The 22,768-nt window shown below is 45.2% G+C and overlaps 1 protein-coding gene across 1 annotated transcript in view; it reads right to left on the bottom strand.

Moving 5' to 3' along the window:
* RAB26 (RAB26, member RAS oncogene family) overlaps positions 1-22,768 on the bottom strand; it is a 164,806-nt gene that overhangs the window by 31,466 nt on the left and 110,572 nt on the right. The window lies entirely within an intron of this gene.

Here is a 22,768-nt window from a genome sequence, read left to right as displayed (position 1 = left end):
TGGTGAAGTGGCTAAGAGTGAAACCCCTGTTTACTCAGCAGGCATTGAAGGGGTTAACAGTAAAGCGGTTCAGGATACAAAAGGTAAAGGGTGCATTAACATGGCGGATTTTGCCTTTGTCAAAATCCACAGTGGATTCTCCGGCGTCTGCAGAGGTTTTATTTAATTTGAATGCGGCAGACCTGCTTGTGCTTTAACCCCCCCGGTTGGGGCTAAAAGGTGAGTTCATGCCAGCCGCAGTTTCAGGGCCAAGAAAGGACATGGCGAGGTCGTGGAATTGCAGTTTGGCTTCCCAGTGAAAACCATGGGAGACAGTCTCCACACAGCCAGCCCACAGTTTTTTGCACGATATCTCCACCAAAAAAACCTCCATGTGGACAAGGCCTTACTTGCTCCCTTCTGAAGCTTCTCATGAGGGTACAGTCCTTTGAGTTTCCAAGAAAACAGAGGACTCTGGGCATTTGTCCAGTCTGCTTCTTTTTGAAAAAAACACTCCCTGTTAACATATGGACAGCATGAGGTGGAGTGATGGAAAGCACATGACCACTGGACTCTAGAACAGTGGAGTCAATGTTTGGCAGATTGCAAAGTCTTGTAGAGCATGAATAATGGTCTGGGGCTTCCACAGTTTTGACCCCTTGTTCCACTGAAGGCACATATTAAGGTAGAGCCACCAAATGGAAATAGCTGTTGGCCAACAACTATCCCTCCCGACACCCTCCATCACTTACATGCACATCCAAGCGTATGTGTTTTTATATTAGGGAGGGGGAATAAGCCTCTGCCAGAAACCTCTGGCAGCTGCTTATCTTCTGCCGGGATTGGACATGCTGAAATCCCATGACATCTGCCAAAACACCCCATGGACTTTGGATGGTCAACATTGGCGGGATCAACCAACAATCTCCTAATGGGTGCAGTCACCTTGAACACTACCTCATTCTGGAGTAGCGTTGCCCTATCAGAGCACCATGGTACCTGGTTAGGCATCCTGAGAAGACATCAACAGTAAGAGCTCTTCATCCCACCATAATTGGTGGGAGATCTTTTGCAGAAGCAATACTATATGTCACACTACTTTCAAATGTTCTCCAGAGATCGCTCTTTTGTTTTCTTGCTCCTTGAAGCCCAAGAGCAAAATGCTCCTGTTTCGACAACTGATTATAGCCGCACGACTCCTTGGTCCCCTCTATTGGTTTTCTATTGAACCTCCATCAGTGGAACGATGGATCAATAAAGTAGACCAGCTGTATGGATCTGAGGAACTCTCCCACTGGGGACCTTTTCACAGAAATCTTAGTATTTGATTGATTTTGTTAATTCCCCCTTTGCAATACGATGCTGAATAAGTGTTCCTGATGTCTCTATGGCTTCTTCGTTTGTACGACTCTTGATAAGTTTCATGTACAGTACAGACCAAAAGTTTGGACACACCTTCTCATTCAAAGAGTTTTCTTTATTTTCATGACTATGAAGGCATCAAAACTATGAATTAACACATGTGGAATTATATACATAACAAACAAGTGTGAAACAACTGACAATATGTCATATTCTAGGTTCTTCAAAGTAGCCACCTTTTGCTTTGATTACTGCTTTGCACACTCTTGGCATTCTCTTGATGTGCTTCAAGAGGTAGTCCCCTGAAATGGTCTTCCAACAGTCTTGAAGGAGTTCCCAGAGATGCTTAGCACTTGTTGGCCCTTTTGCCTTCACTCTGCGGTCCAGCTCACCCCAAACCATCTCGATTGGGTTCAGGTCCGGTGACTGTGGAGGCCAGGTCATCTGGCGCAGCACCCCATCACTCTCCTTCATGGTCAAATAGCCCTTACTTTCAAAGTTTTCCCAATTTTTCGGCTGACTGACTGACCTTCATTTCTTAAAGTAATGATGGCCACTCGTTTTTCTTTACTTAGCTGCTTTTTTCTTGCCATAATACAAATTCTAACAGTCTATTCAGTAGGACTATCAGCTGTGTATCCACCTGACTTCTCCTCAACGCAACTGATGGTCCTAACCCCATTTATAAGGCAAGAAATCCCACTTATTAAACCTGACAGGGCACACCTGTGAAGTGAAAACCATTTCAGGGGACTACCTCTTGAAGCTCATCAAGAGAATGCCAAGAGTGTGCAAAGCAGTAATCAAAGCAAAAGGTGGCTACTTTGAAGAACCTAGAATATGACATATTTTCAGTTGTTTCACACTTGTTTGTTATGTATATAATTCCACATGTGTTAATTCATAGTTTTGATGCCTTCAGTGTGAATCTACAATTTTCATAGTCATGAAAATAAAGAAAACTCTTTGAATGAGAAGGTGTGTCCAAACTTTTGGTCTGTACTGTATGTTATTTTTACGTTTTTGTTTTTACTAGGTGGACTTGCACAGATATTTGATTTCCCATTGCTGGCTTGAGAAAGTCTTACTTGATTGTATTATTTAAAAAAATAATAAAAAATAGAATGAAAAAAGAAAAACAGTAAGAGCTCTTCACCTTTTGGATCATGCACACGGCCAGATTATGGCTCTGTTTAACACTGAACCATAATAGGGCTTCCATAGAGGTACATGAGACCTCTACTGTCCCTCCATATGGCTGAGCCTGACAAAGCCTATTGTTATGGTAGTCGGTGTGGAACCACTGTGTAAACCAACAGCTTTGAGTTTGGGCTAATCCTAAGGGTGCTATCCTGGCAGTTTCCTAGTTTCCACCCTTTAACCCCCGTACAGGGATCTGGACTTCACTGCAGAGGAACCACCAGGCTGCTACCTCCAGGAGTAGTCTCTGTATGATTGACAACTGACCCAAGCCCTGCTATACAGGCTCTGTGCCAATTTTCATGAGCCCTAACACTATTAATGAGGTAGAGGTAAGGCCTGGAGAAGACCACCACCCGTTACAGCACAACAGTATCCCAATGCCCAAAGTGAAGAACCTGCGAATGTGGGATTGTTGTAGAAGACCTAGCCTGGTCTGACCTCAACCTTCATCAAACACATTTGGCATGAACTGAAAGACTGACTGTGAGTCAAGTCTTGTCAATTAACATCAGTACCTGACCTGACCAAAAGCTACTGAGCCCCCCATCGACATGATCAGCTGCAGCCATGTTCCAAAATCTCAAATTCTAAAAGTTTATTTCGCGGAATGGTTTCCATTAATAGCAATGGGCCGACCAACTGATTATAAATGACCATGGTGGTGGAATGAGACACTCAAGTAGAAGAAGGAGGTGACGGCTGCAATTCGATTCCTGGCTGGCTCGCTAATAAGTGATGTATGTTATTTGGGATACTTGAAAAGGAGGGTAGCGCTTACTTCTCCTGGTCTCCTACCTCCGGCCCTATCTGCAGTGTAAATCTCGCGCCAATCAGTATTCGGCGCAGGGCAGTGAGGAAGCTGGCAGCCGTCGAGCGCCTTTCGCTCACTGCGCCTGCGCTGAATACTGAACGGCACAAGATTTACACTGCAGATAGGGCCGGAGGTAGGAGAGCAACGATGCCTGGCCCTGTCAATCTAGTGTAGCCGGTGGCCAGAGGTGGGAGAACGGAGCCTCTAGGAGCAGGAACAACGCCCCCCCCCCGCTTCTAGAGGCTAATTAGCGTATTCTAAAAGTTAGTTTTTCTCAATAACGGCGGCAGGCAGTGAGATGGCACTAATATAGTTATGTTCAGCTGACATTAGCACATCACTAATGTCAGCCAGCTTAATGCCCATTTTTCAGGTGACAGAAACCCTTTAAGAGTAAATCTATCCTCGTGCATCTTCGCTCAGCCTAAACACAGCGTTCTGTATAATTGCGTATTCTCCTGGCAAAGCAGCATACACACGATATATAAATGCTAATTGCAGGGGAGGGACATTACACTCAACCTAAGAGTATAAACACAATATACAAGCCTGGGAGGCGATTAAGATAATTCCCAAGTAGATCTGGGTCTTCTGCATGTTGGATTGCTAATTTACCAATTAGCCTTAATACGTACCTCATTAAATGTGACCTTAGCTCAGAGTCTATCATTCCCAAACACTGATGTTGCAATCTCTATATTCTGCTGTAAGTACTGAAGGCTGAAATGGGAGGGTGGATGTCCCACACCGGCATCTAGGCCAAGATTCTTACCCTTAACATGACATTTATTCAGTGCCGCCACATACCCCATTACCAGTGCAGCCTCATACCCCATTATCAGTGCAGCCACATACCTCATTACCAGTGCAGCACATACCCCATTACCAGTGCAGACACATACCCCATTACCAGTGCAGACACATACCCCATTACCAGTGCAGCCTCATACCCCATTATCAGTGCAGCCACATACCTCATTACCAGTGCAGCACATACCTCATTACCAGTGCAGCACATACCACATTACCAGTTCAACCACATACCCCATTACCAGTGCAACCACATACCCCATTACCAGTGCAACCACATACCCCATTACCATTGCAACCACATACCCCATTACCATTGCAACCACATACCCCATTATCAGTGCAGCCTCATCCCCCATTATCAGTGCAGCCTCATAACCCATTATTAGTGCACTGCAGACACATACCCCATTACCAGTGCAGACACATACCCCATTACCAGTGCAGACACATACCCCATTATAAGTGAACCCACATACCTTATTATCAGTGCAACCACATACGCCATTATTAGTGCAGACACATACCCCATTACCAGTGCAGACATATACCCCATTACCAGTGCAGACATATACCCCATTACCAGTGCAGACACATACCCCATTACCAGTGCAGACACATACCCCATTACCAGTGCAGACACATACCCCATTACCAGTGCAGACACATACCCCATTATAAGTGAACCCACATACCTTATTATCAGTGCAACCACATACGCCATTATTAGTGCAGACACATACCCCATTACCAGTGCAGACATATACCCCATTACCAGTGCAGACATATACCCCATTACCAGTGCAGACACATACCCCATTACCAGTGCAGACACATACCCCATTACCAGTGCAGACACATACCCCATTATCAGTGAACCCACATACCTTATTATCAGTGCAACCACATACGCCATTATCAGTGCAGCCACATACTCCATTACCAGTGCCGCCACATACCCCATTATCAGTGTCACTACATAACCCATAAACAGTGCCGCCACATACCCCATTATCAGTCCAGTCACATACTGGATTAACAGTGCAGTCACATACCGTATTATCACTGCATATCACTGCAGCTACATACCCCATTATCAGTGCAGCTACATACCCCATTATCAGTGCAACCACATACCCCATTATCAGTGCCCCCACATACCCCATTATCAGTGCAGCCACATACCCCATTATCAGTGCAGCCACATACCCCATTATCAGTGCAACCACATACCCCATTATCAGTGCAGCCACATACCCCATTATCAGTGTCACTACATAACCCATAAACAGTGCCGCCACATACCCCATTATCAGTCCAGTCACATACTGGATTAACAGTGCAGTCACATACCATATTATCACTGCAGCTACATACCCCATTATTAGTGCAGCCATATACCCCATTATCAGTGCAGCCACATACCCCATTACCAGTGCAGACACATACCCCATTACCAGTGCAGACACATACCCCATTACCAGTGCAGCCTCATACCCCATTATCAGTGCAGCCACATACCTCATTACCAGTGCAGCACATACCTCATTACCAGTGCAGCACATACCACATTACCAGTTCAACCACATACCCCATTACCAGTGCAACCACATACCCCATTACCAGTGCAACCACATACCCCATTACCATTGCAACCACATACCCCATTACCATTGCAACCACATACCCCATTATCAGTGCAGCCTCATCCCCCATTATCAGTGCAGCCTCATAACCCATTATTAGTGCACTGCAGACACATACCCCATTACCAGTGCAGACACATACCCCATTACCAGTGCAGACACATACCCCATTATAAGTGAACCCACATACCTTATTATCAGTGCAACCACATACGCCATTATTAGTGCAGACACATACCCCATTACCAGTGCAGACATATACCCCATTACCAGTGCAGACATATACCCCATTACCAGTGCAGACACATACCCCATTACCAGTGCAGACACATACCCCATTACCAGTGCAGACACATACCCCATTACCAGTGCAGACACATACCCCATTATAAGTGAACCCACATACCTTATTATCAGTGCAACCACATACGCCATTATTAGTGCAGACACATACCCCATTACCAGTGCAGACATATACCCCATTACCAGTGCAGACATATACCCCATTACCAGTGCAGACACATACCCCATTACCAGTGCAGACACATACCCCATTACCAGTGCAGACACATACCCCATTATCAGTGAACCCACATACCTTATTATCAGTGCAACCACATACGCCATTATCAGTGCAGCCACATACTCCATTACCAGTGCCGCCACATACCCCATTATCAGTGTCACTACATAACCCATAAACAGTGCCGCCACATACCCCATTATCAGTCCAGTCACATACTGGATTAACAGTGCAGTCACATACCGTATTATCACTGCATATCACTGCAGCTACATACCCTATTATCAGTGCAGCTACATACCCCATTATCAGTGCAACCACATACCCCATTATCAGTGCCCCCACATACCCCATTATCAGTGCAGCCACATACCCCATTATCAGTGCAGCCACATACCCCATTATCAGTGCAACCACATACCCCATTATCAGTGCAGCCACATACCCCATTATCAGTGTCACTACATAACCCATAAACAGTGCCGCCACATACCCCATTATCAGTCCAGTCACATACTGGATTAACAGTGCAGTCACATACCATATTATCACTGCAGCTACATACCCCATTATTAGTGCAGCCATATACCCCATTATCAGTGCAGCCACATACCCCATTACCAGTGCCGCCACATACCCCATTACCAGTGCAACCACATACCCCATTATCAGTTTCGCCACATACCCCATTATCAGTTTCGCCACATACCCCTTTATCAGTGCAGCCACATACCCCTTTACCAGTGCCGCCACATACCCCATTATCAGTGCAGCCACATACCCCATTATCAGTTTCGCCACATACCCCATTATCAGTGGAGCCACATACCCCATTATCAGTGCAGCCACATACTCCATTATCAGTGGAGCCACATACCCTATTATCAGTCCAGCCACATACCCCATTATCAGTCCAGCCACATACTGGATTAACAGTGCAGTCAAATACCATATTATCACTGCAGCCACATAGCCCATTACCACTGCAGTTAGTTATCCCATTAACAGTGCAACCACATACCCTATTATTATTGCATCTTTATAGCCCTTTATCAGTGCAGCCACATAACCTCCTAACAGTGCAGCCACATGGCTACAATTACAGCAATTTTTAAAGACAGAAGACTACAATTCTGAAATCTGCTTATATATCAAAGGAGCAATCTTACTAAATGGTCAACCAGTACTGTGTGGCAGGTTCTCATAAGGGGCTCAGATGCCCTTGAAATGGGCTCCTGGCCCATACTCTACACTCGTTCACAGCTGTTTCAAGTCAAGGAACGTACATAATGCATTTTGCAATATATTGCCTCATTTGTCATGTCTGAGAAAGGCTGAACTCAGCAAAAGTAACGTGGCATGGATCCTATTATCAAAGCCAGGCCAACTGCAAACCACAGAAGTGCCATGGACTTTACACAATGCCTCTTAGAGGTTAAAGTATAATAGAAAGTGACTTATTAAAACAAGGGGCAGCGTTATAATGGTGGACAGGAGCACCAGTCTAAGGGCTTATTAAACTGTAAGACTGTCCGGGGAAATGATGGAGTTACATTGCTATTTATAACTGGTAATATTAATCTGACCACTGGGGGGCACTGTGGCCGTATAGCTGTCGTATTCTGCCCAATGGATGACGTCGGCAGATGTAGGTTTTCTGAAGACTGATGGCTTCATGGTTGTGAATTGTAAAGGTGGGTTGACAGGGACCCGGATAATCCTTTCAATCCCTTAGATGCTGCAGTCAACAGTGCCCGTGGCATCTAAGGAGTTTGACAGAGGGAAGAGGCTCCCTCAGCCAGACCACTGGACCATACGACATGGCAGACTGACAAAAACCTCCATGTGCGCCAAAGGCATAGCCTAGAAGTCTGCTTGTCAGATTTATGGTCGCCTTTAGCCCTCCAATGGGCTTTCCATCATGGGGGTGTATGTCTGAACACTCGAAAACTGCATCCAAACATATATAGCTCCACTGCCCTGGATGCTTAACGGAAGCTAATCCATAATGTACAGTAACACCACGGCTACGGACAATGAAATTCGTCAGAAAGCTTCTATGTCGGCAGGATCTGTAGCCCTTATCTCTGGTCTCTTGACAGCTCATAAACATTCATTCAAGCTAAATTGTGATCAAACTGATAATACAAGCCAATCCATAATGTTAAGTTACGCCATGGGGGCTCAAAGGCTATAAAAACCTTTGGGAGCAATTTTTTTAATTATTTCATTGTTTTAATTTTTTTAGCGATAAGCATTTTTTCAATTGGTCTTTATTAATTTAAAAAATGTTCAACAGTTTGTTTTCTACAGTCTTCTGTTTTAGTGCATCCGCGTGCTGTTCTTTCTGCTTCTCACGGAAATCCATCAGATAGCTGCTCTGATCTGTAGTTGTCAAATCTGGTTTCCCGACAGCTCATAAACATTCATTGAAGCTAAATGGCGATCAAAGTGACAAAAGACTTCAGCTTAAATGAGTGTTTATGAGCTGTCAGGAGCGAAGAAATAAGGGCTACAGATTGAGCCATCAGAGCAGCTCTCTGATGGATATCAGTGAGAAGCATAGAGAATGGTCTGCAGAAGTTTGTAAAAGACAAACAGCTGAAAAAAGGAAAAACTATCGGTAGCCAAAAATAAGCACAAAGCAATAATAACCAAAAAATGCTCCTAAGGGTTCACGCACACAATCGGTCCGCAAAAAATACTGATGACGTCCGTGTGCCTTCCGTATTTTGCAGACTGGAACAGCTGGTCTCTAATAGAACAGTCCTATCCTTGTCCGTAATGTGGACTATAATAGGACAAGTTCTATTTTTTTGCGGAACGGACATATGGAAACGGAATGCACACGGAGTAACTTCCGTTTTTTTTTGCGGACCCATTTAAATGAATGGTTCCGCATACAGTCCACAAAAAAAACAGAACGGACACAGAAAGAAAATAAGAAAATACGTATGGTACCAATGTAATCATAACAACCCATGGAAAAAAGATAACCTTTTATTTAAACCCTGCATAGTGTAAAAAACACAAAAATTGCTGTTTTCCATATTCCCCCAGTAAAAATATGCTATAAAAATAAAACAATTGATATGTACTCCAAAATGGTGCCAAAAAATACCATGCCACTAACACCTTAAGCGGTTAAACTACAGTTTTTAAGGGGTTGCATAGGATTAGAAAACCAGAAACAGCGCCACACCTGTCCATGGGTTGCACCTGGTAATGCAGCTCAGCTCCATGAAGGTGAATGAGATTCGGTATTTGTGTTATTTACCGAGCACCACATTTCACACATCAAGAAATGCTATTTATATTGGCCGTGAAGTGCGCTCGCTACGGGTAGATACTCGATCAACTCCTCAACATGGGTCTCTGGAGTCTAATACTCTTGGAATAGTCCCGTAATCTCAGCGGCCCCCTGGAAATCTGTACTGTAGCCCGGGGATAGAGTGTAGTAAGCAATCACGGCTTACGAGCCTGTAGGACGCCATGAATTAAGTTGGATAAATGTGAGTGGCAAGAATCAGCACGAGACGCAAAATGTGAGGGGGAAAAAAAACCAAAGAGACGGCTAAATCCGGTTGATCTGTTTATCAGCTAAACCATTATTATGGATTAAGCTGCCAGGGAAACACAAGAGCCGCGCTCCGAAATGGCAGCTGTATAGCTATCAATCAGCCGATAAAACGCTCTGTCTAAGCAGTCATCTGTCAATTACAGATCAGCCCTAATCACAGGCTGGAAACTTCTCCGTCTATTAATTGATGGCTACTCCTCCGCGAAGCGGACAAGACCTGGTGGGATAATAGGAAGCCATTACTGAAACACAAGCAGCTGCAATCTCCAAGGGGCCTTCCAAATGATCATCAATGGATCATTAACAACATTGGACGACTATGTCTCCAAGTCTGACTGACCGTGGAGCCTGAAGGCTGTGTCCTTGGGCTCTATGGGTGAAGAGAAGAACCATCGGGTCTTCAAATTGAAATGGATGTTGCAACCAAAGTGGAGATATATGATCTACCTGCTCCCTTCTATAGAGAGGCTTCGTAAAACTTTTGGAAAATTCCATATTTAAGAAAGCTCATATGGTGGCCATACACATCATGTAGTCAACAGCTATTTTTCCTGACTCTCTCGGCTCGACCCAATACGAATGATTATTTCAATAGGCAGAGGTGGAACTCAACAAGCTCCATCCTTCTTTCCCCCAACACCTGCCCATTCAAATATGTTGCAAGTGATGACCACCATAGAGTCGTATTTCAGTAATGGGCTTGGCAATTCTCTCCCTTAGGAACAACTTAAAGGGGTTTTCCACTTTTTCAGATATTGATGACCTATATTGAGAATAGGTCATCAATAGCTAAAGAGTGGAAAACCCATTTAAAGGCTATGTACACCTTCGAGTGTATTTTTTTATGACTGCATTTTACTCATTTAGGGCTAAAAATCATTTATGATTATGCTTTAGCTGTTTATGAAATACAAGGGTTAAACATTCATTTTTAGCACTTATCTCTGATCTCCTGACCTCATAAAGACTCATTATATCGCAATACATATCAAAATGATAAGAATATGGCTTAAATAAGTGTTTATGAGGTCAGGAGATCAGAGATAAGAGCTACACATGAGCCATCGGATGACAAGACTCAAAGAAAATAGAAAGCAATAGCTTGCAAACAAAAAATTTTTTTTACCCAAAGATGAGTAAAATACAATCATAAAAATTGCCCTTGTGTCTACAGCCTTTAAGACCATGTCTGGACTTTAATACCAAGTGTATCTAATACAATTTCTAGGCAAGAGTTGAACGGCACTCCTCATTTAGTATGGACGATGCTCAGTGTAGAGTTGTTGCGATACCAAATTTTTGATTCGGTTTCGATACCATGAAAAAGTATTGCGATACTCGATACCATTCGAAAAAAATAAACAAAAAAAGCCACGTGCATTCCTCATTTTTAAAAATGGCGAATCGCGCAGTTTTTATTTTATTTTTTCTGTTCCGGCATTCACCACCTAGATTTTTTTTTTATATTTTAATAGTTTGGACTTTTCTGACGTGGCGATGTAATATGTTTATTTATATATTTTATATGTGAAATTGGGAAAAGGGGGGTGATTTATACTTCATATTTTAGTGTTTTGTTTTTTTTCACTTTTTATTTAATAACTATTTCCCCCCTTAGGGGCTAGAACCTGGGATCTTTCATCCCTTTTCCTATTCACCCTGATAGATCTCTATCAGGGTGAATAGGACTCCACACTGTCCCTGCTGCTCTGTGCTTTGTGCACACAGCATCAGGGATGTTACCATGGCAACCAGGGCTTCCTGGCTGCCATGGTAACCGATCGGAGCCCCAGGCTTACACAGCTGGGGCTCCGATCAGAAGCTGCCACTGCACCACCAATGAGGGGGAGTGGAGAGGTTCCTGTGGCCACTGCCACCAATGATTTTAATACTGGAGGGCTGAGAGGGGCCGGCGCACTGTGCCACCAATGATTTTAATGGGATGGGGGGATTGAGGGGGGGGGCACACTGCACCACCAATGATTTTACCCCTTTATACAGGAGGCGGGTACTAGCAGATCAGCGGCAGTTAACTGCCGCTGATCGCAGCTCCCTGTCAGGGGCAGGGTGCCGGCAATGCGATTCTGCTGCCGGCACCCGCCTCCTGTATGTGTTAAAGACTGACTACTGTATATGAGTCCAGACTTTCACTATTAGGCCACACAGAGCGGCGCCCAGCGATGTCTCAGCACTCACCATTTAGTCCTGGGCGCCGCTCCGTTCGCCCGCAGTGCCCCATTACTGTCTCCTCTCCTGCTCCACATGCTGCTGATTACTATCGGAGCGATGGGAGGAGACATCAGCTTCACTAGTGGGCGTTCCTTCTCCCTGGCTGTAGCGCTGTCCAATCGCAGCGCAGGAAGAAGGAACGCCCACTAGTGAAGCTGATGTCTCCTCCCATCGCTCCGATAGTAATCCTATCATTGGTGGCGCAGTGCGCCCGCCCCTCCTCCGCCCCTCTCTTCTCATTGCCGCCCCTCCTCCGCCCCTCTCTTCTCATTGCCGCCCCTCCTCCACCCCCTCTCTTCTCATTGCCGCCCCTCCTCCGCCCCTCTCTTCTCATTGGTGGCAGCGGCAGCAGCACAGGGGGAGGGAGGACAGCTTCCTTCTCCCCGTGCTGCTGAGAGAGAACATGAGCGCGCCGATAGCAGCGCGCTCATGTTCAGAGATACTAGACTGCGCAGAAGCGCAGCCCAGTATCGAAAAAACGGAAATCCCGGTATCGTATCGATACCGGGACAAAAGTATCGATTGGGTATCGAAATTTCGATACCCGCAACAACCCTAGCTCAGTGGTAAGTAGAATACCAATGTCGATAGGAAGACACGGCACTCAAGAGAGAATGTTGCATAAATATCTTATTTATTTTCTCATTTTGTTTTATATTTTTTTATGTATATACAATACAGTCCAAAAGTTTGGACACACCTTCTCATTCAAAGAGTTTTCTTTATTTTCATGACTATGAAAATTGTAGATTCACACTGAAGGCATCAAAACTATGAATTAACACATGTGGAATTATATACATAACAAACAAGTGTGAAACAACTGAAAATATGTCATATTCTAGGTTCTTCAAAGTAGCCACCTTTTGCTTTGATTACTGCTTTGCACACTCTTGGCATTCTCTTGAAGAGCTTCAAGAGGTAGTCCCCTGAAATGGTTTTCACTTCACAGGTGTGCCCTGTCAGGTTTAATAAGTGGGATTTCTTGCCTTATAAATAGGGTTGGGAACATCAGTTGCGTTGAGGAGAAGTCAGGTGGATACACAGCTGATAGTCCTACTGAATAGACTGTTAGAATTTGTATTATGGCAAGAAAAAAGCAGCTAAGTAAAGAAAAACGAGTGGCCATCATTACTTTAAGAAATGAAGGTCAGTCAGTCAGCCGAAAAATTGGGAAAACTTTGAAAGTAAGGGCTATTTGACCATGAAGGAGAGTGATGGGGTGCTGCGCCAGATGACCTGGCCTCCACAGTCACCGGACCTGAACCCAATCGAGATGGTTTGGGGTGAGCTGGACCGCAGAGTGAAGGCAAAAGGGCCAACAAGTGCTAAGCATCTCTGGGAACTCCTTCAAGACTGTTGGAAGACCATTTCAGGGGACTACCTCTTGAAGCTCATCAAGCGAATGCCAAGAGTGTGCAAAGCAGTAATCAAAGCAAAAGGTGGCTACTTTGAAGAACCTAGAATATGACATATTTTCAGTTGTTTCACACTTGTTTGTTATGTATATAATTCCACATGTGTTAATTCATAGTTTTGATGCCTTCATAGTCATGAAAATAAAGAAAACTCTTTGAATGAGAAGGTGTGTCCAAACTTTTGGTCTGTACTGTATATCCATCCGGAAAAAAAAATTCAATTCATAGTAGTATACTGGCCAACGTTTCGGTCTTATCCAAGACCTTGTTCACGGCCAGAGTATTGTAGGTAATAGAGGCATCCGAAGCCTCTACTACCTACAATATTCAGGCCGTGAACAAGGTCTTGTATAAGACCGAAACGTTGGCCAGTATACTACTATGAATAGAATTTTTTTTCCGGATGGATATATATACATAAAAAAATATAAAACAAAATAAGAAAATAAATAAGTTATTTATGCAACATTCTCTCTTGAGTGCCGTGGTCTTCCTATCGACATTAATACAATTTCTACACCTGGCAGGTTCTCACCTCTTGGGTTGATGGGTGCTTCAAATTCTTGCCATCTAAACAGCAGAAGTTGGACATGTTGGAGTCAAGTTTTTAGGCACTCCAGAAGTAAAAAACTTAGGTGCACATAGAAGACCATGACTAGAACTAGAAGATGCCACACTTGGAGGGAGAAATGTAGGTTCCCCGTAGACCAGACTACAAGGGTAACCATCAGTATTCAATGGAGGATCTTAAAGTCTTGATCGTAGGGGAAGTAATTTCCAAATTTTCTACTTCCAAATGCCCTTAAGGATTAAAACTGCAGATGCAATGAACCCCCTCATCGAGGACATAAAGAAGCACTACTGTATTTTTTTAATCGTTAGACACTTATACCTATGTTATACCTATGTTTTACCTCTTTTTTATTCCTGCATAATTTTACTTTTTCTTCTTCACGTCCATTGGATCGGTTGTCTGTATTTGGAAAGGGTCCCCATCTCCTGGCGTGACTCCCTTTGTCTGTCTACACCATTCTCCGCACTGAATGCCCCCCCCCCCCCCATCCATAACTCTTGCTTCCACCGCTGGCTTGATGTCACCGTCCCATCGTTGAACAGCAGCTCCTTTCCTATACTGAGGCAAGAATTAGCCTCACTGCATGGGCATGCACTGAACCCGGCTTCTGCCAAGGAGAGGAGAGGACACAAGATGGCGGCACAAAAAGGTGGGTGATCCTTCATTGGAGTCATGTTCATAAGGACAGTGGGATCATTGAAAAGAAAACACGAAGTGTTCTTTGAAGGGGTTGTCCCATGAAAATTTTTCCACCTGGACCTAAACACTTTTGTAATTTAATGTAATTAAAAATGTTGCATAGTTATTCAATAAAATGTATCGGTACAGCGCCACCTGCAGATTGATTTTCTTTTTATTTCTTTGTCCGACTCACCGAGATGGCGGCGCATGCTCAGTTTCAGGTATTGTCATGTACTATATGATGTTAGATTTTAATTTTTTACATTAATCATGGGATAACCCCTTTAAATCATTTTCTTTTCAATGATCCCACAGTTCTTCAAAGCTAAACATCTTCATTTGAGATGTTGCCTATGGTGAAAATTCAGTATGAACGTCCAGCACTTGACAAGTTTCTGTGCCCATGAAGGCCTGCAATTGTTTTCACGCTAGGCTTACATGAAAAGCCGTGGAGAGACATGACTGGGACAGAGGCCAGGGAGCGTTCCCTGCCAATATCACTGTACAAATCATTCAGTCTAAATGATCGTATTCATTATGGACACCTCCTACAATGCTGTTCCACGTGCCGAGAACACAGGCCTCTCGAGACTCGCCATGGGTCACCAGCGAGACGCCCAGCTAGTCCTCATTTAAGGCTCACGGTCGTCACTGCTCCACCACTGCCGAAAGCACGGGGATTAGAGCGGTCGTGTAACTGGAAGCGTATACTGGAGAGGAGGGGGAATTATCGACCAGCGCAGCAACTTCACCATCCACACAGCTGACAGCAAGCAAAATGAAATGGACATGTGCATTATTCTGAAAAGGCTGGAGACGGGGACGAGGAATTACAAAAGCTCTTAAGTTCTGATGTTCCAATTACTGAAGGAGACGGGAACACGAGGACATTCGGGGCCATAGCATTGCAGAGGACGACCTGGAGTTAGGAGTTAGAAAACAGCATTGGGATAAATAATCTCCAAAATTTGGAATCAGTGCTTCACTTGTCCAGAGGTCTGCCTTTTTTTTTTTTGTTCTTGAGAACTCCTTGAAGTGAACCTCCATCTTGGAAGAAATTGTCTGCTTTGGTTAATCCCCACTCTTTAGAAGGGTCTTTTGAAAACAAGACGAACTCAAAGTGTCCCCATGTTGAGACCTCTGGCGATTGGCTGCGATCTGTGGCTGTAAGTGTTCAATTTCCCTGCAGCGCCACCACAGGGGAAATGAAGCATTACACGGTGTCCATTCACATCAGTGTATTATGTGTGTAATGCAGGACAGGACAGGTCCTCCAGAGCGAGAGGCGCTCTTTGAAACCTCTCTACTATTAACTCAGAATTCCCTAATCGGGGATATGACAAAAGGATTGTCTACACTGACATTCCCTTTAATATAGGTGCAGACTATTCACAGATGACAGCCTGCCATACACTGGCCCACAGCCCAGTATACTGATATTAGTCTGCTCCAACAGTTAAAAGAAGTGCTTCCCATAATAATATATTATTGAGGGGATTGCTATTTGGGCAATTTTCTAATATACTCTGTAAACCGGTGACACTGAGTACTAGGTGATACCTATAAGCCCCGATCCTCCTCGTCCTCCCTCCAGCAGTAAAGTGGTTAATCCATGCTACGACTGTGCCAGAAGGAGCTGGCGGGGAGCCGGATCTTCCGAGTAACATATGCAAGTGTCTTGTTAACTCGATTTATCCATGGAGCCCTGCACACCTGCATTACTTCAGTAATCAGCTGGTACGCTAAATTTGTATCCTGCACGCCTCGCGGCTTAATTAAGCAGGGTCTGCTTATGATCCAAATTTAAAAGGAACGTGCACCTTTGCAGATCTTCTATGATGTTGATATTACAGGCGGGCTACGTGAGCTGAGCCCCCGCCCGGCTAGCGATGGCTGATGTGCGCCTTGAAGATTGTGGGGGTTTCAGCTCATGGACCCCTTTATTTATTACATCCTCTGACAATTCGGAGGTTGTGTAAAGGTACTTCTACCTTTGTAACTGTTAAGCAACGTTGCAAACCGCTTTGTGTATACGGCATATCTGCAGATGTTTCCATGGTTACAGACTACAAACAAACCCTGTGTAGTCTGATCCTTGAATCGTATGTTACTAACTACAATCTTCCCTCTTCTTGCTAATCTACAGAGTGACACTGTTTCCTACGAGAATCATTTACTCTGGTGGGCCCAATGGACTTCAGTCCGACACTGCAGATACATAGGCTGTATCGTTACCTGCGCGTCGCGCTATTGTGTTAACTAATGACCGCTTGTACGAACATTCTTTGCGCCAATTGAGCATCGTGGCGCGACAGACGTTTGTTTAAGCCACGGTGCTCGGGTGAGCGCAGCGGCCTCTTTCACATGATTGTATGGCTTTTTCAGTATTTTGCGTCTGCAAAAAATACAGATGACGTCTGCGTGCATTCCGTTTTTTGAAGAACGGAACAGCTGGCCCCTGATAGAACAGTACTATCCCTGTCCGTTATGCGGACAATAATAGGATATGTTCTATATTTGAACGGAACGGAAATACGGAAACAGAAGACATACGGAGTACCTTCTGGGTTTTCTTTTGCGGATCCATTGAAATGAATGGTTCCGTATACGGAACGCAAAAAACGGAACAGAAACGGCAAGAGGCCTAATCCTGTGACATCATGTCCATCGGTCACATGACCTTTGTGCAGCTCAGTCTCATTCAAGTGAACGGGACTGAGCCGCAATACCAAGCACAATGGACGGCGCTGTGCTTAGCATAAAATTAGAGGCTGCAGCGGTCGTCTAAGCCCCGGGGCCCCTTCAAACAGCTAACTGGCGTTGCTTGGACCCCCACAGATAAGGCTAGTTTCACACTTCCATTTCTAGTACCGGCAGGCTGTTCCTGGATCCGGCATTGTTGGATGTTTCCGGAATGCCCGCCGGGCCCCATAGACTATAATTTACCAGGTAGAGGCCGTATCTCGTGGGGGAATTCTGATGACAACCAGCAATGTCGGATCCAGAGAGCCCCAGCAGGCTATTCTCTGCTGGAATAGCCAACTGGAAGCGTGAAAGAAGCCCAAAATATTGGTGACCTATCCTGAGGAGTCCTGGACAGGTCCCTTAAAAAGTCTGAAATGTTGGGGTGTTCCTAAGACAATCCTGCGGTGTTATCATCTATCCCCCTGGTAGTGCTGTCCGCAGGTACATCTTGTATTGTCACGGATCCTCATAGAGTGAAGGCAGAGGTTTCTCATCTCCTCTCATTACTTCATATACGCCCGGAGTCCTCCGTGATGACACTGCTGGTAACATGTTTATCCGTGCCGCTGATATGTTCCTCTCTCCAGGGAAGCCAAATAATTCACAGGAAAACAATATTACACAAAGTCACCATAATACCTTGTATAAAGATAGCGTGTCCGTGGCTGACAGCATCTCACCGGCCTCGGTACTGCTGCGTCTCATAATTGCTCCAAACCCATGAGCAATAAATTGTTTCATTTCCTTAATAGGTTCCTGATTTCTGCTTCCTGTCAGCGAATGGAAACACAATCAGAGCCTGATCTACAACTGAAAAAAGTGTTACAATGTATCACTCCAGACAATACCACGAGATCTAACCCCAGCAGCCACGAATACGATCATTCTTCCCCTATTACTTTGCTCTTTGATCTATCATCCCCCATTCTTGTTCACATGGGGTGATGTGCTGCCGATCGTAGGCGCCGCATGAAACATGCGATTACCTGACAAATGAGCATTCTGACGGTTTGTAGGGTGATTTGCGGCACCTTAAAATTGGCTAATTATCAGGATCAAGCATCCATAGAAACGTTCCCGATATTTGCTCCAATCCTCAACCAATGTTAAAGGGCCCTAAGGGTACGTCCTCTGGAAGTATGTGTCCGAGCCACCCCCACCCGTGACCGCCAATGGCAGCATGATTTTGCAGTAAAGCCATCTGCCGATTAGTCGATGCGGGTGAGTGTGGCTTGGCCGCGTGCAGCCAGCCAGACCATCGGGCTGTACCATTAGGTCTACGGGGGCGTTAACCAGGCTGAATATGCTGGTGAAATTTTGGCATGGACACACGGTGTCTCCCTCCCATTGTTTTTAATGGGAGGCAGAGCTGCAGTACGCAGGCCTGCAGTATGCAGGCGCCAAGAAGGTATATGTCGCGACCGCTATCTGCCCACAGCTTTGCTCCATTCGATGAGAGCAAGCATTCAATGTGATCAATCACGGCGGTTTCTGCCACAGCGTACGCAGCGGATTTTGACAGCGCTCGACAGGTATTAAACTCCCTGTGACCACTTACAACATCTGTAGCTATACCGATGAAATTAGCAGTCACACAGACAAAAGGAAAGAAGGTTGCTAGGCAACCTAAGGATTACTAGAAAATAACTGAGCATATCCTGCGAGTAAATATACAATAACATTTTGACCTCACTTGGGGGCAGCCATTTTGTGGGCAGGGCCAATATTCATAAAAAAAATAAAAATAAATGTATCAGGTCGCCCAAGTAACAAGTTTATAATTTCAACCGTAATTCTCATACGGGGTCGGTGGCATCGCCTTTAGAGATAAAGAATTTGATTGTTTTCGTGATGAAAATAAAATCTGCGCCTCATCGTTTACATGGAAAAGAACTCTAACAGCACCTCAAGGACAACAATTTCAAAGCGTCTAAAAAAAAAAAACGGAAATTACGGCATAAATTTGGATTTCCTACAGTAATTAGGCAGGGTGGAACACGACGGGAAGGAGGAAAACGTTAATTAAAAAAAAAAAAAAGTTTCCTCGGGAGACTTTCATCAGTGAGGTCGGGGCCTGCATATCTGCAGCGGATTTAGATATGACTGTATGTGTACCCAGCGGGCACAACATGGGCAAGGAATAATATTAGGATTTCCAACCTAATCTAGCCACTGGTTTTGGAAAGCAGCTCGTAACTATCAGAAGTGACTCCAGCTTAGCTGAATTATCTGAGATACACCCATCTGATCAGAAACTGACGTTCTGCTCTGTATATTGCTTTACACTGCAGCTCTGCTTGCAGTGTTTAACTCACCAGTAATTTGGCTAAATTACGGCACAGCGAGGAGAGAATAATGATAACCCGCAAACAACTAATCTACAAGTGAGAAAATGAAGACTGTCAGGTAACAATCCTGAAGATCCTCTTCCTGGCGCTAATCCAGGAGGCCCTCAGATGGTAATCACACATGTCTTATTGGTAACGGAGGATAATTATGTGTTGAAAAGAAGAAAATACATCATGGTTAAGATAAGACCTACGTGTTGTTTTCTTCTCCATTCACACCCAAAGTAAGAGAGAGAAAAAAAAAAAGGGAATCGTCCATCGATTGGCAAAACGAATGTCCTTCTATAGGTCATACGACTGCAGATAACAAAACGAAGAGGCGAGCGGAGAGGAGAGCGATGCAGAGGTTTCCTTCCCTTTGTAGAGGCCTACACCTCCCATTCTCCTTTCGAAGACCTTTCAATGATAATGCAAGGTCAGAGTTCCTCGTAATACACACCGCATATTTCCGACACAAACAAGCCAATCAGGCACCTACCAGGATTGGTGGCACCGGAGAAGAAGTCCTCTGTCTTTTGCATAGGCAAAAATTCACGGCCCTGGTGATGTCGGTTGCAATTCTGGACAATGCTCCTCAAAGCTCGCGCAGAGGGACGTACCTTGAGTCCCCTGAGAACGGAAAACGTGACCATTTTCCAAAACGCGTTGGATTAAGTTTAATCTTTTGGCGCAAGCTTTGAGGAGTATTATCCAGAATTGCAACAGACATCGCCAAGGGGGCGCCGCATACATAGGACTACTTCTTCCTCTCCGGTGCCACCAATCCCGGTAGGTGCCTGATCGGATCGTTTATGTGGGAAATATCGTGTGTGTATTACGAGGAGCTGTACATATATACCTGTGGTTACTCCGCACAGTAGTATAGGGAGCAGCGGTCGGGCATGCTAGTTGGATTCCGGACATTGATAGCGCAGTCACTATATCCACTCTGACCTTGGCGTATTGTGTTATTCAGCTGGCGGGCGGTACGCATCTTTTGTGATCGCGCCGGTTACTTAATTAGTGAGACGATACAAGGTCGCCATCTTCTTCTGGTGCAGAACAAACAGCTGTAGGAATCGGCGCCGTGGCCCCTTCATTCTCAGGATCGATGAGGGTCCTAGAGGTCCGACCTCCACCGATCATACGGTAATGGGATTTAAAGAAAAGAGAAGTTGCGAAATGCTCTAGTTGGACGTCAGACGGTAATGCATTCTAGAGCACAGGTGCAGCATGAGAGGAGTTCTTAAAGGGAGTGTGCCAGCAGGAAAATCACGGATAACCAGGCGCAGAGCCTCGTAGGTCTAGCTCAGCTCAATGGAATCATACCTATCACGTACTGATCCGTTGCTTCATTTAATCCATATGCAAATGAGCAGTTAAGTGCATCGAGGACGGGCCCAAACAATTCTGTGCACTCTTGCCAGACCCTCCCTCTCCTTGTCGATGAACAGGGTCAGGTTCCTGCACAGTCATCTTGCCTGGTCCTGTCAATCAAAAAGGAGAGGGAGGGACTGGCAGAGGAAGCAGGAGAAGCAAGGGTGCACGGAGTGGCTTGGACCCACCCTCGGTGCACTTAACTGCTCATTTGCATATGGATTAAAAGTACTTTTTCCCCAGAATGAAGCAACGGATCGCTAAGTGAAAGGTATCATTACTTTCAGCCAAGCTAGCCCTACAAGACATTGTGCCTGGTTTATCAGTGAATTTTTTGGTGATCAGTCCTTAGTATAGATCGTCAATATCAGCTGGGGTCGGTCCAACTCCTGTGACCCCGCCGATCAGCTGATTGCAGAGCCCGCAGCGAACCGCTACAGGAACAGCTCCATATGCTGCATAGGTGCCGGTTACTGCAGCTTAATCCCATACAGTTTACGGAGGTATGCCTGTTCTGACGCACTGCGGCTTCTGCAATCAGCTGATCGCCCCGGAGTATGGATTGGTCATCAGTATAAGAATCCCGGACGCCCCTTCTAAGACAAAGCGAGAGTTGATAATGAGGGAAGATGATGTCAGCAAGGTAATGGCTAAGCGATGAGTGCAGGTAGGTAGGCAGACAGGCCCCATCATATTGTTTCCTGCCTCAGTGGTAGATCATCTACCTGCGTTACTCCTTGATGATGTATAGGGGGCTATAATCACCACCAGGGGGCCCTCAGGGTCCCACACCTTTACTACGCTTAAAGTGAACTTTCTTCTGCGTCAGGTGGAATTCCTCTTCGGCTCGGCTGTGTGCGCGCTCCACAGACACACAATGGCTGAACCGCATCTGCTGCAGAGGGCTATTCATTATGCTGGGAGTTCAATACTGCAGAATTCATCCTTCAAAGCCAGGGAGGCAGGAATTGACTACTCCAGCCCCTCCGGCGACAATTAGCAAGAGGTAACTTGTCAGAAGAAAAATGGACGCCCTGGTTGCACTATTTTGCAAGCAGCACCATTTCTTTATGGGTGTAAGGAGACAATGAAACGGCTTAATGCAGCTGTAAATGTAATTGATGAAAGTATCTATAGGGTTCTAATGTACGGCACGGCTTCCCCGAACAGCTTACAAAGCTGCAGGACTTCAGATCCTCCGCCCATTCAAATCCTCACTGGCAGCCGTGCAGGATAATGGCTGCCATGATATTACTGTTACTAATCCTGCATTAGGGAACAGCCCACCAATCACAAGAAGAGGGGTCCAGTGTCCCCGATTTGTATGGAGGGACGGTCGCGCACATGGGACTGACATAGACAACCGAGCACTGTGCTCTGTTATCTTCATCAGTCCTATAAAGACTGACTGGAGCAGCAGTGCGCGTGTGCGACCATCACTCCATTGAAAAGGGGCGAGGGGCACAGAACTCCCACTCTCGTAAACGATGAGGGTTCTAGCGA

This window comes from Bufo bufo, chromosome 7 (assembly GCF_905171765.1).
Source record: "Bufo bufo chromosome 7, aBufBuf1.1, whole genome shotgun sequence".
In the NCBI taxonomy this organism is placed as follows: Eukaryota; Metazoa; Chordata; class Amphibia; order Anura; family Bufonidae; genus Bufo; species Bufo bufo.
This window is presented reverse-complemented; position numbering and strand designations above follow the sequence as displayed.